The sequence below is a fragment of the Pseudophryne corroboree genome, chromosome 5, assembly GCF_028390025.1.
Source record: "Pseudophryne corroboree isolate aPseCor3 chromosome 5, aPseCor3.hap2, whole genome shotgun sequence".
Lineage (NCBI taxonomy): Eukaryota > Metazoa > Chordata > Amphibia > Anura > Myobatrachidae > Pseudophryne > Pseudophryne corroboree.
Genome location: NC_086448.1, coordinates 257,715,262 through 257,732,450, shown reverse-complemented (window position 1 = coordinate 257,732,450; position 17,189 = coordinate 257,715,262). Strand labels below are relative to the sequence as shown.

Sequence of the window (17,189 nt, the reverse complement as noted above, 5' to 3'; positions counted from 1 at the left end):
TAAGCCTGCATGCACATAATTAAACAGTCAGTGGGGACGAATGTAGATGATAGTAATTCACATTCAGTGAAATGTGCCTATATGTTTGGCATTTTAACTCCCTTCTATTCCCTTTCCGGGAGGCATAGATTACTCATTCTGTCAGCGCCCAAAGATATAAAAGTAACTTAGGAACTGCCGCCAGTTCAAGCAGCTACAGCGATTACACTACACATCTAGAATAACATACAATCTATTTTACAACTCACAATTCATTATGTATAAATATATATATCTATAATGCAGAAGTACAATACTATAGAAAAACAAAAGGTCAAATATCTACATTACATTGTTCGACTGTATACTTAAAGGTAATACAAAATTACTTTCTACGGTATAACCTTAACACATGGAGAAATCAAATTATTACATAGCGCGGTGATATTTTCAAAGCATATACTGTATCTAGTTATTAACAGACTATTGAGACATTGGCAGTGAATATTTGTGTATTTAGCTCCATTTCATAACTAACCAGTGCCACTATAAAGGATTAGATGTTGATTTCAAGCACTTGCACTTAGGATGAACTACAGAACAAAAAAAAAAAAGCAAAGAAAGCGATTTGAAATTGATTACTGTAAACATACAAACTTCAAATGGCCAAAGACAGATGCTTAATTGTAGTGTAAAAAAACAAAAACATTTGACTGTTTTCCAAGTTGGCATAAAAGGTAATTTGCAAAGTTTCTATAATGCAAACACATAGTGCAGATACCAGTTATTCCCATGTACTATTGTATCTGCTAGTAATATAACCTACATAGTTTAGCATGTCAAGCTAAGATGAGAGGGTAGTGGTAGAGGGCTTCTTTTTTTGTGGAATGCAGGCTGTTTGCCTTGTACTGCATCCAAATGAAAGACTTAGGGGGACATGTACTAAGAAGTGATAAGAGCGGAGAAGTGAGCAAGTGGAGAAGTTGCCCCATAAACAATCAGCAGCTCTGTATAATTTTATAGTATGCAAATTATAGATGTTACTTTAGTGCTGTTTGGTTGCCATGGGCAACTTCTCCACTGGCTCACTTCTCCGCTCTTATTGCTGCTTAGAACATGTCCCCCTAAACTTCATTTTTGTGGCATGAGATATTAACATGCATTTCAATGGGTGGCAATAGGGCACTTTGTTATGCACACCAGTGCCTGCAGGAAAGTACTGGTGTCAGGACTGTTATGCACTCCAGTGCCTGCAGGAATGTACTGGTGTTTGAACTGTTATGCAAAACAAATGGACTCACAGACAGACTAGGGAATATGACATAACGTACACAGAAGGTGGTAGGGTAACAAAATACACACAACGTGAACAGAGAAGCCCAGAGGCTAAGGAACTGGGTATCTCCCTTGTATTAGAACTGCTCAGATGTGAAAAGCAAGATGTTGTGTTTTAATACATAGAAAACCTGAAATGCTGTTGCTAAGGGCAACAGCAAAACCCTAAAGGGTTACCAACGGGTGTGGCAGTAAACTCCTTGGTCAGAGATGGAATGATAGACACAAGGAGATTCTCCACAATCCTAATTCTCACTTGCAGTGCACAGGTTCGGTTTACTGCCACTAAACTGACCCCTGACACCTAGCACAGTGAGACAGGATTAGACAGGCAGGTCTTAGAATACAGCCGCAAACTTGCTAAGTTCACAGAGTAGTAACAGAACCCCAGCAAGCTAAACGACTTACTCCAGTCTTACTGCTAGGTCTGGATTGGCAGAGTGTAATACCAAATCCCCAGGCCTATTTGCAGTAAGCAACAAACAAATACAAAGCTACACAGTACTGGCTAACTTTCAGAAACTGACTAACCAACAAAGATTCAGCAGCATCTGCTTACCCTGAAAAGAGGCCTTATAAAGCAGGTGCTGTCCACGCCCCACTCAGACCTCACAGACTGTGAGCACAAAAACCAGCACCGGATCCCCTGCCATGCACAGAGCCTATAACCACTGCACAGCAAAAGACCCGAACCGGAGTATCAGCTGCGCTCAGGTAACTCCGCTAGCACTTGTCTCCCGGTTGCCATGACAACGTGGCAGCACAGGGCAGGAGACCCTAACAGTACCCCCCCTCTGACGAGGGGTCAAAGAACCCCTACCACCGGGTTTATCGGGGAACTGCGAGAAGAAAGAGCGTATCAGTCTGGGGGCATGAAGATCACAACTGCGCACCCACGACCGCTCCTCCGGGCCATACCCCTTCCAGTGCACCAAAAATGACAGCCGACCCCGAACCACCTTGGAGTCAAGAATCCTTTCAACAACAAACTCCCTCTGGCCACGTATCAGAAGAGGGGAAGGTCTTCCACTGGAAGAAGGATTACTAATCGCCCGTTTTAAAAGGGAACAATGAAATGTTTTATTGATACCCAAAGAACGGGGCAGATCTAACTGAAATGCCACCGGATTGATAACCCTGGTGATCTTATAAGGGCCGATGAACCGGGGGCCTAACTTATGAGATGGCTGCCTTAACTTCAAATTCTTGGTAGACAACCAGACGAAGTCTCCTAATTTGAAGCTGCAGGGTCTTTTCCGCTTATCAAAAACCCTTTTGGTCACTAATGACACAGACACAAGGGCTTTCTTCACTTTCCGCCAAATACCTCTAAGGACCGAAACCACAGAGGAACCACCAGGCGTGGAGTCCAGGGGGTCAAAAGAATTGGCCTTAGGATGATGCCCATACACACAAAGGAAGGGAGAGATCCCTGTAGCAGAGTGAGCCGCGTTGTTATAGGCAAACTCCGCCATGGACAGATGAGCAACCCAGTCAGTCTGACACTTGGAGACATAACACCTGAGGAACTGCTCCAAGGACTGGTTCACCCTTTCAGTCTGCCCATTAGACTGCGGATGGTAGCCCGACGACAAGCTGACAGAAATCTGGAGATCGGAACAAAATGCCCTCCAGAATTTGGCCACAAACTGGGATCCGCGGTCAGAGACCACATCAAGTGGCAACCCGTGGAGACGCACAACATGCAGCATAAATAATTCAGACAGGCGTCTGGCCGATGGCAGCCCAACCAGTGGAACGAAGTGCGCCATCTTCGAAAACCTGTCAACGACAACCCAGATGGCTGTCATCCCCGAGGATTTGGGCAAGTCCACCACAAAATCCATTGAAATGTGGGTCCATGGCTTAGATGGGATAGAGAGTGGATGTAGTGGGCCAACAGGAACCCCTCTAGGAGTCTTATTTCGGGCACAGATGTCACATGCCCGAACCCACTGATCCACATCCTTAGCCACGAGGGCCACCACACCGCCCTAGATAGCAACTCCCGAGTTCTGGCAATACCCGGGTGACCTGCAGACTTCTTGGCATGGAATTCCAGGAACACTCGCTGTCTTAACCTAGGAGGCACAAACAAAAGACCTACCGGAAGGTCTGGAGGAGCCTGCTCCTGTGCTCTAAGGACTAATGATAAGAGGTCCTGGGTAATGCCCACTTTAATACATGATGGGGAAACAATGGGCAACGGCTCCTCGGTGGTCTCCTGGATTGGAGCAAAACTCCGCGAGAGCGCATCAGCCTTGATGTTTTTTGACCAAGGGCGATATGTTATCAAAAAATTAAAGCGAGCAAAAAACAAAGCCCATCGTGCCTGCCTGGCATTGAGACGCTTCGCTGACTCTAAATATGCCAGATTCTTATGGTCAGTGAGAATTGAGACCACAAACTTAGCCCCCTCAAGCCAGTGTCTCCACTCCTCGAGTGCATCCTTAATAGCCAACAATTCCCGGTTACCCACGTCATAATTCATCTCGGCAGGCGAAAATTTACGGGAAAAGTAAGCACAGGGATGAAGGCGATTATCTGACACTCCCATCTGAGAAAGCACTGCCCCAATACCCATCTCAGAGGCATCCACCTCCACCACAAAAGGACGCTCTGGATCTGGGTGTCGCAGCACCTTGGCCGAAACAAATGCCCTTTTGAGACGGGCAAAAGCCGCTTTAGCCTCACAAGACCAGTGAGCAACATCCGCCCCTTTCTTAGTGAGTGCCACCAAGGGCGCCACTATAGACGAAAATCCAGCGATAAATCGTCTATAAAAATTCGCAAAGCCCAGGAAACGCTGAAGCGCCTTCAAACTAGTGGGCTGCACCCAATCCAGGACTGCCTGTACCTTGGAACCCTCCATTTGGAAACCTTCTGGGGAGATAATATATCCTAGAAATGCGATTTGCTGAACTTCAAATTCGCACTTCTCCAGCTTCGCCCCAAGCCGGTGGTCTCTGAGTTTCTGGAGGACTAAGCGTACATGCTTCCGATGTTCCTCCAGGGAATGGGAGAAGATTAGAATGTCATCTAAGTATACAACTAAGAATCTATCCAAATATTCCCTGAGCACATCATTCATGAAATCCTGGAAGACTGCCGGGGCATTACAGAGCCCAAAAGGCATCACCAAATATTCATAATGCCCCGAGTGGGTATTAAAGGCAGTCTTCCATTCATCCCCCTCTCTTATTCGGATTAGATTGTACGCACCGCGTAGGTCAATCTTAGAAAAAATGGTGGCAGTACGAAGCTGGTCAAACAAGACCGAAATGAGAGGCAGTGGGTATGAGTTTTTAATCGTGATACGGTTCAATTCCCTGAAGTCGATGCAGGGTCGCAACGAACCGTCCTTTTTACCCACGAAGAAGAACCCCGACCCAACTGGAGACTGTGAAGGTCTGATAAATCCCTTATCCAAGTTCTCCTGAATGTACTCTGCCATAGCCTGAGTCTCAGGACGTGACAGGGAGTACAACCTGCTCTTGGGAAGCTTAGCATTTGGCAACAAATCAATGGCACAGTCATAGGAGCGATGGGGAGGTAGTACCTCTGCAACTTTTTTGGAGAACACGTCCGCAAAATCTGCATAACACCCTGGCAATCCTGGCAAACTTAGCTGCGAGAACCTGACTGGAAGGCTCAAGCAACTCCTGAAACAATCAGTACTCCAACTAAGAATCTCCCCAGAGACCCAGTCAAATTGAGGATTGTGGGCCCTTAACCAGGGTAACCCCAACACCAATGGGCCAAAAGTACAGACAGTCACATAAAAGGACAATTTTTCAGAGTGTGTGGCTCCAATAAACAAAGAAATCTGGCTAGTGCAAGAGGTAATTTTACTTTGGGATAATGGTTCCCCGTTTAACCCACAAATCTCAATTTCCGATGCCAAGGGTACTAAGGGAACAGAGTGTTTCAGGGCGAATTGGCGGTCCATAAAAACCCCGTCGGCCCCACTGTCCACAAAGGCCTCAGTCTTGACAGTTTGACCGAGGATCTTCAAGGTCACCGGAATGATAAAAGTCTTCTTGGGAAATTCTGACTTCTGGCCTGACAGGATATTTCCCATCACCCTCAGGCCCTGAAGTTTTCCGGCTTTTCTGGGCATGATACTACCACATGACCTTTATTCCCACAGTACAAACACAACCCCTGCTGTCTCCTCCGCATCTTCTCACGCGAGGAGAGGCGGGTAGCCCCAATCTGCATAGGCTCCTCGGAAAATTCCTCAGAGTCTGAGGTTCCCTTGGGAAGGAAGGAAATCTCAGTCTCCCTTTCAAGCCTACGCTCTCTCAGCCGTCTATCCACCCGGATGGATAACTGCATGAGCTGATCCAAGCTATCAGGCAAGGGATGTTGTACCAGTTGGTCCTTTATCTGGTTAGAAAGACCTCTTCGGTACTGGTGTCTCAGGGCTTGGTCATTCCACTGGGTATCATGGGCCAACCTCCGAAACTCCGTACAGTAAACCTCAACTGGCCTTCGCCCTTGCTTAAGGATCGAAATCTGAGCCTCGGCTGAGGCCGTCTTGTCAGGGTCATCATACAACATGCCCAGTACCGTAAAAAAAGCATCAACACTTTTAAGCGACGGACAGTCAGGCTGCAACCCATATGCCCAGACCTGTGGGTCTCCTTGTAGCAAGGAAATCACTATGCCCACCCGCTGAATCTCCGACCCAGAAGACTGAGGCCTAAGCCGGAAGTATAGCTTGCAGCTCTCCTTGAAACAAAAGAACTGCGAGCGATCTCCAGAAAAACGATCCGGGAGATTTACTTTCGGCTCCTTAACCCCTGCAGGTGCTGCTGCTGCGGGAGCTCCGCCAGCAGCCTGGGAGGTGTGCATTTTAATGGACAAATCATTACATTTTTGAGTCAGGACCTGCACCTGATCAACCACCTGTTGCAACGTATTTTGAGGGGTATGCTCCATATTCCCACAAAATTTCAACAGGAGTATTGGGCTGCTGAATATGTTATGCACACCAGTGCCTGCAGGAAAGTACTGGTGTCAGGACTGTTATGCACTCCAGTGCCTGCAGGAATGTACTGGTGTTTGAACTGTTATGCAAAACAAATGGACTCACAGACAGACTAGGGAATATGACATAACGTACACAGAAGGTGGTAGGGTAACAAAATACACACAACGTGAACAGAGAAGCCCAGAGGCTAAGGAACTGGGTATCTCCCTTGTATTAGAACTGCTCAGATGTGAAAAGCAAGATGTTGTGTTTTAATACATAGAAAACCCGAAATGCTGTTGCTAAGGGCAACAGCAAAACCCTAAAGGGTTACCAACGGGTGTGGCAGTAAACTCCTTGGTCAGAGATGGAATGATAGACACAAGGAGATTCTCCACAATCCTAATTCTCACTTGCAGTGCACAGGTTCGGTTTACTGCCACTAAACTGACCCCTGACACCTAGCACAGTGAGACAGGATTAGACAGGCAGGTCTTAGAATACAGCCGCAAACTTGCTAAGTTCACAGAGTAGTAACAGAACCCCAGCAAGCTAAACGACTGACTCCAGTCTTACTGCTAGGTCTGGATTGGCAGAGTGTAATACCAAATCCCCAGGCCTATTTGCAGTAAGCAACAAACAAATACAAAGCTACACAGTACTGGCTAACTTTCAGAAACTGACTAACCAACAAAGATTCAGCAGCATCTGCTTACCCTGAAAAGAGGCCTTATAAAGCAGGTGCTGTCCACGCCCCACTCAGACCTCACAGACTGTGAGCACAAAAACCAGCACCGGATCCCCTGCCATGCACAGAGCCTATAACCACTGCACAGCAAAAGACCCGAACCGGAGTATCAGCTGCGCTCAGGTTACTCCGCTAGCACTTGTCTCCCGGTTGCCATGACGACGTGGCAGCACAGGGCAGGAGACCCTAACACACTTAGAGCAGTGGTTCCCAAACTGTGATTCAAGGCGCGCTAGAATAATGGAATTTTTTTTTCACGGCACCCCTAGGCCACAGATATCTTATTAAGAAATGTAAAAAGAAATGTTAAATGAAGTCAACTGTGTTTATAATTTAGTGATGTGCACCGGAAATTTTTCGGGTTTTGTGTTTTGGTTTTGGGTTCGGTTCCGCGGCCGTGTTTTGGGTTCGAACGCGTTTTGGCAAATCCTCACCGAATTTTTTTTGTCGGATTCGGTTGTGTTTTGGATTCGGGTGTTTTTTTCAAAAAACCCTAAAAAACAGCTTAAATCATAGAACTTGGGGGTCATTTTGATCCCATAGTATTATTAACCTCAATAACCATAATTTACACTAATTTCCAGTCTATTCTGAACACCTCACACCTCACAATATTATTTTTAGTCCTAAAATTTGCACTGAGGTCGCTGGATGGCTAAGCTAAGCGACCCTAGTGGCCGACACAAACACCTGGCCCATCTAGGAGTGGCACTGCAGTGTCACGCAGGATGGCCCTTCAAAAAAATACTTCCCAAACAGCACATGACGCAAAGAAAAAAAGAGGCGCAATGAGGTAGCCAACGCAATGAGGTAGCCAACGCAATGAGGTAGCCAACGCGTTTCGTTGCGTTCACGCAACTTTTTCAAAGTGTGAACGCAACGAAATGCGTTGGTGATTGTTGCTGTGCGTGCCCACTGTCTACCATTCAATTCCCTGAGGAACTTCTACCTGGACCAGGTCCCCACCATTGCCTCCATTTGCGGACCCCGATAGAAGGACATCTTTCCATTGTGGAACTTTTACACAGCCATACAAGGGACAAGCTCCTGCGGATGCCAACCGCTTAAACACCTTGGACAACTGCTGGTGGTAATTATTTACACGATGGATTACTAACGGGTCACCCAGAGTTTATTAATAGGGGACTGTCTTTTGGAACAGGTTTGAACTTCACTCATTAATCTCTCACTGAGATTGAGAGGGGCACAGCTGTTTTTGAGATCCAACACCCATTTGTGTTCTCCAATTTTTCTCACATTGTGTATTTTTTAAACATATTTTCTCTCTTTTAATATTCAAATCAATGTGTGATTTTCCATGTGACCTTCTTCTCTCATATATGACCAATCAGCGCTTCAATTTTCCTTTTGTATATTGCTTGTGACTTGGGGGTCTGACCAACCTCCTTTTGTTTTAGCTGCTGTGTTGTACCTCCCCAATCAGCGCCTGGAGTAAAATCCACCCTAGGGTGTTTTTTCTTTTTCTTTAGACTGCTAAACTAGTATGAAGAAAAAAAAAGCCACCACAGGTATACAATGTAGATGGATGGATAGTATAGTATTATATTACTTATGGACGACGAGTGCACTGACGACACAGAGGTAGGTACAGCCGTGGACTACAGTACTGCTTGATATATATAAAATAAATATAATATACTATATAATAAATAATAACGGACCTGGTGGACACTGTCAGCAGACTGCTAAACTAGTATGAAGAAAAAAAAAGCCACCACAGACAGGAGTGTTTTTCAGGCAGACAAACGTATACTGGACTGGTGGTCACTGTCAGCAAAACTGTGCACTGTACTCCTGCTATAACTGCTCCCCAGTCCCCACAATTAGGCAGTGTGAGCAGTGCACTCAGCACAGATATATCATGCAGCAGTGCAGCACACTGAGTGAGCACAGATATGGTGGAGCGTTTTTTTCAGGCAGAGAAACAAACAAAGGATTAAACTCACTGGTGGTATAATCAAAACCATGCACTGTACTCCCTAACAGCTGCTCCCCGTCCCCAATCCTCCCCACAATTATAAGTAAGTCACTCAGTCTTTATACTCAGTCTTTTTCTACTATAACGGAGAGGACGCCAGCCACGTCCTCTCCCTATCAATCTCAATGCACGTGTGAAAATGGCGGCGACGCGCGGGTCCTTATATAGAATCCGAATCTCGCGAGAATCCGACAGCGGGATGATGACGTTCGGGCGCGCTCGGGTTAACCGAGCAAGGCGGGAGGATCCGAGTCGCTCGGACCCGTGAAAAAAAAGGTGAAGTTCGGGCGGGTTCGGATCCTGAGGATCCGAACCCGCTCATCACTAGTTTATATGTCACCTTAGGTCCAATTGTGTGGTGAGAGACAAGATATTTTATGACTGACAGCCACCTGCACTGTTTTTGTCTATTACATTGACCATAAATAATTTGAATTGGTCATAAACCACTAAGGTCGTAACTATGTACTGTGTGTGCAGAAAGCGCATAGCGCTGCAGGGTAGGGGCGCTGTTGGCAGCACTTGTCAATTATCTGTTTTCACTACTTTCACTTGCAGCTTCCCCCCTTTTTGAAGCCCAGCATCTCCTGGCTGCCCCTAACATTGCTGCTAAACAGAGGGAGATACATATACTTCAGAATGTAAGCTCCAGTTTGTCGGTACCCATTGAAGGGGAGTTCATGATATTCTTTTAAAGTATTTCCATTAGAGGAACTGCTTGGTGTTAAAATTATTCTGAGGAACCCAATTGGTTTATGAAAGAGATAATAACTTATCTACGTGGATTCAGTTTACTATCCAATTGATCTATTGATTTATACCCCTGAAGAAGTCCATTAAGAGGATGAAACGCATTGGGTTATCTACATAACAGCCTGCAACTTCTGTGGGGTAACCCACCCTATGAATTCACACCCGATAGGGTGAGGTGGAAATAACATCATATTCTCACGAATTAGCAGGTTTTATGTCATTGTTGCATATAAAATCCACTGTATTAAATGTATTGTATTATGCCTTATGCAAAGGAACTTTATTCCTCTGTTTATTGAACATGAATAAACTATTTTAAGTAAATGTTACCTATGTTTTATAATAATAAATTGAAGTGAATATAATATAAGGGTATAAGGCAGTGTTTCCCAACCTCAGTCCTCAAGGCACACTAACAGTCCTGGTTTTAGTGATATCCAGGCTTGAACACAGGTGACTTAGGGCCAGATGTATGAAAGTGCGCTGTGGTTTCCGCTGACCACAGCGCACCTTAAGCCTGCAATTAGCGCTTCCTCCTAATATATGAACGGCGTGTTAACGCCGTATGGCCTGGCCGCCGCGCGCCCCCGCCACTTACCGCTACCCCGCTGTAGTGAACGGGAGACGAAGAGCAGAGGCAATGTATGATTTCCTCTGCTGCCCCTTTTCGTCTCCTGAAGCCGACTGTCCGGAACGCCTCCCCCAGGCAGGCGATGTGGTCAAAATGTGCAGTGGCTTTGTTTTTTTTTGTTTTTTAAATAAACTTTATTTAACGTGGACATTCTTCTGCTGGTCCACACAGCTCTACTGCGCATGCGTCGGGGGCCTCCGGCGGTGCACACAGGAAGAAGGGAGAAGGGCGCATGCGCACAGATTGCGGCGCCGAGCCGATGTGGAAGCTGCGCTACCGCAGGACAGGTAGGATAACGCACTCACACATCGGTGGGGGCCTTGATCATACATTGTGGCGGCGGCTGCGGGCGTATCACCACGATAATGTGGTGATACGCCCCTGGACACATAACGTCCGTTAGGACGTTTTTAATACATTACCCCCTTAATTAGTACCTCAGTTATTTTGATTTAACCAGCTGTGCTGAAGCCTGGCTATCACTAAAACCTGCACTGTTGGTGTGCCTTGAGGACCGCGGTTGGGAATGCCTGGTATAAGGGATATGCAAGTGTCCCAGGATGCCTAGGCACACAGTTTGAGAACACTGACTTAGAGGCATATTTATCGATATACAATGATAACGGTGGTTATCTATTGCCACATATCGCAGTGAATATTGGGGGTAATGTATTAAAAACGTCCTAACGGACGTTATGTGTCCAGGGGCGTATCACCACATTATCGTGGTGATACGCCCGCAGCCGCCGCCACAATGTATGATCAAGGCCCCCGCCGATGTGTGAGTGCATTATCCTACCTGTCCTGCGGTAGCGCAGCTTCCACATCGGCTTGGCGCAGCAATCTGTGCGCATGCGCCCTTCTCCCTTCTTCCTGTGTGCACCGCCGGAGGCCCCCGACGCATGCGCAGTAGAGCTGTGTGGACCAGCAGAAGAATGTCCACGTTAAATAAAGTTTATTTAAAAAAACAAAAAAAAACAAAGCCACTGCACATTTTGACCACATCGCCTGCCTGGGGGAGGCGTTCCGGACAGTCAGCTTCAGGAGACGAAAAGGGGCAGCAGAGGCAATCATACATTGCCTCTGCTCTTCGTCTCCCGTTCACTACAGCGGGGTAGCGGTAAGTGGCGGGGGCGCGCGGCGGCCAGGCCATACGGCGTTAACACGCCGTTCATATATTAGGAGGAAGCGCTAATTGCAGGCTTAAGGTGTGCTGTGGTCAGCGGAAACCACAGCGCACTTTCATACATCTGGCCCATTGTTATCAACTGCAGTTTCTGCATAGATTTTATTCCTATGATATGTCCTGCTGGTTAGTAGTTGAGATGCTAAAATGTAAACATGCCATTAAATATGACTTGCTTGTGTTATGACCGCTTATTTCAACTGTTTTATGATTAAAATTTGCAGTTCACAGGTTTTAAAAGAACTTTAGGATGAGCTATAAATTGTTGCCTGCTTCAGCCTAAATTGCTACATCTTATGGTATTTTTAACATTTTTCTTTTTTACTTGAAAAGCAAACATTACTGTGTTTGAGTTTGAAGTTTGAGGTAAAAAACTACCATCCATTAACCTGAAGTGTTTGAACTGGCTTTAAAATGTTTTCACCACCTCAAACATAGCTGAAACCGCCAACTTTTCCTTTCAAAGTTTGATCTTTTTTTTTTAACTTCAGAGCCGAATTGATGAATCAGTTCAAAACAACTTTTAAGCATCTCTACTCAGTGGCTGCTGTGGGAAAACACTGAGCTGGAGGAAAGAGTTGTAAGAGACAAGTGTCAGAGATGCACAGGAGGCTGTATATGTACTGTAAGAGAGCTGTATAAGATTTGATAAGAGCTGTATAAGATTGGATAAGAGCTGTATAAGATTGAAATGCTGCAGAGCGACATAAGTTGGTGAGTGCTGCCGAAGGCCAGGACAGAACTGATTCTCTGGAGATTGGAAAGTGAGTGCCCAAACTTATCTGAAGGAACCAGAATGAGAGCTTAGCATCCATTATCTCTTGCCTATTCACAGACTGTCTCTGGCAGTGTTCCTGTATTACAAATACCAAATTGATTGTTGCAAAGACTGTGCTAAGTTATTTGCAAATATTTGTCTGCTTAAAGCTACCTCAAACACTGTGTTACATGGTTTATGCACCTTGCCTTACATGCCTTGCAATACCTGGACTTCTATAGTAAATGGAGTTTGAAACATAAGTTGGTGTCATCATTCAGCAGCTTATACAGTGACAGGTAAATCATGGATGTCACACAGCCTTGCCATTTTTCTTGCTTCCTATTTACAGGAGCGTAGTCAGATCAGCCAATAGCGCTTATTTTCTAGGCATTGGACATATTCAGCCATGTACAGATGACATGTATATCTCTACGAACTATTCTAGGAGCCTGGGTTAGTTAGGCCCAAAATGTGAGATGTAAAAGTGAACTGTGTAGTTTTAATCACAGTGTGAAACCAGGACCGGTTCTACACCTTGTGGCGCCCAGTGCGAAAGTTTCCACTGGCGCCTGGCTCCCACCCCCCCTGGGCAAAACAGTTAGTGCACGCCTGAGGCGCGCGTCAAAAATAGGGGAGTGGCTTCATAAGGGAGGGGCATGGCTGTGCCCCCAGATTTGCCCCAAGTAGTTGTGCCCCCAGTTGATTTGCCCCCAGTAGATTTGCCCCCTGTAGCTGTGCCCCCAGTAGCTGTGCCCCCTGTAGCTATGCCCCCAGTAGATTTGCCCCAGTAGTTGTGCCCCCCATATAGCTATGCCCCCAGTAGATTTGCCCCGTCACTGTGCCCCCTGTTGCTTTGCCCCAGTAGTTGTGCCCCCTGTCGCTGTGCCCCCAGTAGTTGTGCCCCCTGTAGCTATGCTCCCAGTAGATTTGCCCCAGTAGTTGTGCCCCCTGTTGCTTTGTCCCCAGTAGTTGTGCCCTCTGTCGCTGTGCCCCTTAGTAGCCGCTTACAAACACACACAAAAATAAAAAATACAATACTTACCACTGCCCCGCTCCTGCTTCCCGACCGCTGCTGCTGCTGCTGCTCCGTCTGGCCTCCCGCGGCTCCTCTCTATGTGAGAGACGTCATGACGTCTCTCCCATAGCAGCGCCGCACAGACACTAGAGGTCAATAATGACCTCTAGTGTCTGTCATTGGAGCCGGCTGCAGCGGACGCCCACACAGCCCACGGCGTCCGCTGCAGCCAGGGAGCGGGTAGGCGGCAGTGCCTGCGGGGTGACTGCGGCAGCGCCCCGGGCGCAGGCACTGCTTGCCCGCACCAAGAACCGCTCCTGTGTGAAACCACACCAGCACCACAATATCCATCATGACTGGCCAGAGAACCAGTCACAGTGGGTGCCCCTAGATGAAGGGAGCATGTTGGGCTAGGAAGTGAATTTATTTTATGCTCACATATGGGGTTATTCAGAGTTGTTAGCAAACTAAAAAAGTTAGCAATTGAGTAAAACCATGTGCACCAGAGAGTTAGATTTGCGTGGATTATATTTTTTCTGTGCAGGGTAAATACTGGCTGCTTTATTTTTACACTGCAATTTAGATTTCAGTTTGAACACACCCCACCCAAATCTAACTTTCTCTGCACATGTTACATGTGCCCCTGCAGGGCACATGGTTTTGCCCATTTGTGTGCTTTTTTGGTTTGCTAACAACTCGGAATAACCCCCATAGTCATGTGGATCCCACTATGACTAGGAACACCTCACTGTCTCACAGTCATACAAGATAATTAGGGTCTGCTGCTGATGCAGACACTGCTGCATCCATGTGTGCGTCTTTTGCTGCTGTAGCATGTGCGACTTTATGCTAATACTGCTACAAGCACTTTCCTGGTGTACATCCGTGCATCTGTATGTGCAAGCACTAGGGGCCTAATTCAAACCTGATCGCAACAGCAAATTTGTTAGACAATGGGCAAAACCATGTGAACTGCAGGGGGGGGGGTTATGATATAACATGTGCAGAGGGAATTAGATTTGGGTGGGGTTGTTCAAACTGAAATCTACATTGCAGTGTAAAAATAAAGCAGCCAGTATTTACCCCGCACAGAAATAATATAACCCACCCAAATCTAACTCTCTCTTCAAGTGTTATATCTGCCACACCTGCAGTGCACATGGGCCCTCATTCCGAGTTGATCGCTTGCTAGCTATTTTTTGCAGCCGTGCAAACGCATAGTCGCCGCCCACAGGTTAGTGTATTTTCACTTTGCAAGAGTACGAACACCTTTGCAGCTGAGCTCTGCAAAAACATTTTGTGCAGTTTCTGAGTAGCTCTGGAATTACTCAGCCCTTGTGATCACTTCAGTCTTTTTTGTGCCGGAATTGACGTCAGACACCCATCCAGCAAACACTTGGACACGCCTGCGTTTTCCCAAACACTCCCAGAAAATGGGTAGTTGACACCCACAAACGCCTTCTTCCTATCAATCTCCTTGCGATCCGCTGTGCGAATAGATTCTTCATTAAATCCATCGCCCAGCAACGATCCACTTTGTACCCGTACGACACGCCTGCGCTTTTGCAGTTCATACGCATGCGCAGTAGTGACCTGATCGATGCACTGCAAAAAACGTCAGCGAGCGATCAACTCGGAATGACCCCCACGGTTTTGCCCATTAGCTAACAAATTTGCTGCTGCGATCAGGTCTGAATTAGGCCCTAAGACGCCACTTTTGTACCTGTTGACCTATTCTGCTGTCAACCTTTTCCATGTTGACCTTTTAACACTAATGCATGTCAACCTAAGACTATCTAATTACTGTAGTTCTCCTATACCACACCTGTTTTAATAGCCACCTCCCTGTTACTGCCCACAAACACCCAGCAAATTTCCAAAACACTGGCCCTCATTCAGAAGTGGTTGAAGGTGCTATCACTGTTGCTTACATAGAAACAACAGTGATACCACTAATGGTAATGTAGCAGGAAGCGTCACACCTCGTGCTGCATTACTGATCCGAACTGCATCCTATGGTGCGGTATCAGATCATCGCCGACAGTATTAGTCAGCTGGGTGACCCATGGGGTTATGCAAGCCGATAGCTGCTTCCTAGAGGCCAGGAAACCTCTGACGGAGATCCTGGCCTCATCCCTCCCCTGCAACAGTGGCGGCATGCTTCCGTTTGGAGAAACAGAGGTCGTTGCCACTCCCTCCCAGTCCTCAAATGGAATCAGACTGTCAATCAATGAGGCCAAAACGGGTCCTGCGCATGCACAGAGTACCAAACATTGGCACTTTGCACATCAGGACACAGTGACAACTGGACCTGAATGAGGACCACTGTGCATCTCAATTGCAACTGTACCTCTGCACATACAAACCGTGGGACGCATACGTTGTGTGACTTTTTAGCGACTTAGATCATAATTCAGACCTGATCGCTGCTGTGCGTTTTCGCACAGCAACCGATAATGTCTGAACTGCGCATGCGCCTGCGCCACAGTGTGCCGACACATGACTGACAGCTGATGGCCATCTCAGCCATGCGATCGCCTCTGCCTGATTGACAGGCAGAGGTAGTCGCTAGGCAGAAGGGGGCGGGCAGGTGGCGTTTATCCGCCATTTTAGGGGCACGGCCCGGGCAACGCAGGTGTGCCCGGACCATGCGGGGGGTGGCCCATGGTGGATGCTGACATCACACGCAGCCGCTGTGACCCTGACATCGATGAGTAGCTCCCTGCCAGCGAGCAGGAGCTGTGCTGATAGGGAGCTACTCGTCAAGTACAAAAGCGCTTTTGTACGTGTGCGGCAGAGCAGAGCCAGACATGCGGGGCGGACTAGCACTGTGCTGGGCATTCCCCCTCATGTCTGAGTAACTGATCGTAGCTTTGCACGGCTACGATCAGGTCTGAATTAGGCCCTTAGATGCAAGTACATCTACTGTACTATTTGCACAAATACATGCATTGCATGTGACTCAGAATGTGCGGCCCATATTGTGATGTAGCTGGGGATTTCCATCATCCTTAAAATAAATTGATAGAAACAGTATTCAAAAAGCTTATCACTGCTCAAGTGACTTTACCACCTACGCTGCTTTTGCCACATTAGCCTTAAGGTGCGTACACACGGTTAGATTTTTTCTTTCGATTTTGACTATATAGTCAAAATCGCAAGAAAAGTTAGTGCAAATCGCAAGGTGTTATGCCACTTGCGATCTCGATACGCTCCCGATGCGCGGTCCCGCCAGGTCGTTATCGCAAGAAAAGATAGACTGTGCAGGCAAGTCAATCCTTGCTAGATCGGTGTACTATATAGTTCATCTCACATGTCAATTACATCTCACATAAACCAAAATCTCACATAAGCCAAAATCGTAAGCACACATAGTCCATATCTCAAGAAAAGTTAGTCAAAATCGGTGGTGCTGGGCTCCGGGGAGTTCAGGGGAAATCGCAAAGTGAAAATCAGGCATAGCAAGGATCTCACCGTGTGTACACGCCATAAGAAATAAAATTAAACTAACAAAAATATTTTCAGCCATTTAAAAACAATACAAACTTTTATATTCTAATCACAATAACCACATGATCCTAAGCAATTAAGAATTAGCACTTGTACCAATAGAACGTCACAGTTACCCTTAATTATCCTGAAGCGCTAACATTAGCAACAGAAAAAAATAAAATGCTTTGTATACTTGAAATCATAGAGCTTTCTAAGTAGAAGACCTTGGTTGCATGCCAAGAAATACCACGCTAACTCTGTAGATATAACATGCCGTACAGTTTAGCATTTCTATAATCAGCACAAACTTAATCCG

At 46.5% G+C, this 17,189-nt stretch overlaps 1 protein-coding gene across 3 annotated transcripts in view; it reads right to left on the bottom strand.

The window, feature by feature from the left end:
- The window catches only part of RBMS3 (RNA binding motif single stranded interacting protein 3), a 932,710-nt gene that overhangs the window by 529,486 nt on the left and 386,035 nt on the right, over positions 1-17,189 (bottom strand). The gene's annotated exons all lie outside the window — the stretch shown is intronic.